A 1,268-nucleotide genomic window follows, 5' to 3' on the forward strand; every position below is an offset into this window, starting at 1 on the left:
ACATCCTCTACAAGTCTATAAGCTTGTTTCCTTGAATTGTCTGCCATCTCTAATGAGATTCTTGTAGCTTGCACATCAAAAATTCCTAGTTTCTCCATAACAGAGAGAGGCATGAGGTTTATGCTTGACCCTAGGTCACACAGAGCCTTTTCAAAGGTCATTGTGCCTATGGTGCAAGGTATTGAGAACTTTCCAGGATCTTGTCTCTTCAGAGGTAATCTCTGCCTAGTCAAGTCATCCAGTTCTTTGATGAGCAATGGGGGTTCATCCTCCCAAGTCTCATTACCAAATAACTTGGCTTTTAGCTTCATGATTGCTCCAAGGTACTTAGCAACTTGTTCTTCAGTAACATCTTCATCCTCTTCAGAGGAAGAATACTCATCAGAGCTCATGAATGGTAGAAGTAGATTCAATGGAATCTCTATGGCCTCAGTGTGAGCCTCAGATTCCCATGGTTCCTCATTAGGAAACTCCATGGAGGCCAGTGGACGTCCATTGAGGTCTTCCTCAGTGGCGATCACTGCCTCTTCCTCCACTCCACCAGGTTCGGCCATGTGGGTTATGGTGATGGCCTTGCACTCTCCTTTTGGATTCTCTTCTGTATTGCTTGGAAGAGCACTAGGAGGGAGTTTAGTAACTTTCTTGCTCAGCTGACCTACTTGTGCCTCTAAATTTCTAATGGAGGACCTTGTTTCAGTCATGAAACTTTGAGTGGTTTTAATTAGATCAGAGACTACAGTTGCTAATTCAGAGTGGCTCTGCTTAGAATTCTCTGTCTGTTGCTGAGAAGATGATGGAAAAGGTTTGTCATTGCTAAACTTATTTCTTCCACCATTATTGTTGTTGAAGCCTTATTAAGGCCTCTGTTGATCCTTCCATAAGAGGTTTGGATGATTCCTCCATGAAGGATTATAGGTGTTTCCATAGGGTTCTCCCATGTAATTCACCTCTTCCATTGCTGGGTTCTCAGGATCATAAGCTTCTTCTTCAGATGAAGCTTCTTTGGTACTGCCTATTGCTGCTTGCATTCCAGACAGACTCTGAGAAATCATATTGACTTGTTGAGTCAATATTTTATTCTGAGCCAGTATGGCATTCAGAGTATCAATCTCAAGAACTCCTTTCTTTTGATTTGTCCCATTATTCACAGGATTCCTTTCAGAGGTGTACATGAATTGGTTATTTGCAACCATTTCAATGAGTTCCTGAGCTTCTGCAGGCATCTTCTTCAGATGAAGAGATCCTCCAGCAGAGCTGTCCAATGACAT

Source organism: Arachis ipaensis, chromosome B01, assembly GCF_000816755.2.
Source record: "Arachis ipaensis cultivar K30076 chromosome B01, Araip1.1, whole genome shotgun sequence".
In the NCBI taxonomy this organism is placed as follows: domain Eukaryota; kingdom Viridiplantae; phylum Streptophyta; class Magnoliopsida; order Fabales; family Fabaceae; genus Arachis; species Arachis ipaensis.